The sequence below is a fragment of the Tupaia chinensis genome, unplaced genomic scaffold, assembly GCF_000334495.1.
Source record: "Tupaia chinensis unplaced genomic scaffold, TupChi_1.0 Scaffold000278_1, whole genome shotgun sequence".
NCBI lineage: Eukaryota > Metazoa > Chordata > Mammalia > Scandentia > Tupaiidae > Tupaia > Tupaia belangeri.
The window spans coordinates 1,472,675-1,473,103 of NW_006159761.1; positions in this window are offsets into that span (position 1 = coordinate 1,472,675).

Consider the following 429-nt stretch of genomic DNA (forward strand, 5'->3'; position numbering starts at 1 on the left):
CCCCCTCCCTTTCTGCTTTTCTGATGAGCACACGTGCTCTACAGAAAAAAAAAAAAAAAAAAAAAAAACCTGGTGATTTTTACTGGATGAAATAGAAAACACAATCAGCATTTTCTGCCTGTACAAGCATTTACAGTTCCTACGCTTCACCCCAGGGTCTCTCCTGGGAAACTAGAAGGTGACTCACGGTACTTAGATAATAACAGATATAATTTTTATGTTTTATTTTTCACTCACGATACTCTCACACAAATGGGGGTGGAGAGGGAAGCACCCTCGACAGTGCCTCCCAACGCCACATCTTCCTTCAGCCCTCCATCACATCAGCATCCTGGGCATGTGTGCACACACCTGGTATGTTTCAGGTTGACCAGGCTGGGATCTGAGTCTGCGCTTGGTCACGTGGCTTCCAGCACTGCAGTCCAGTGC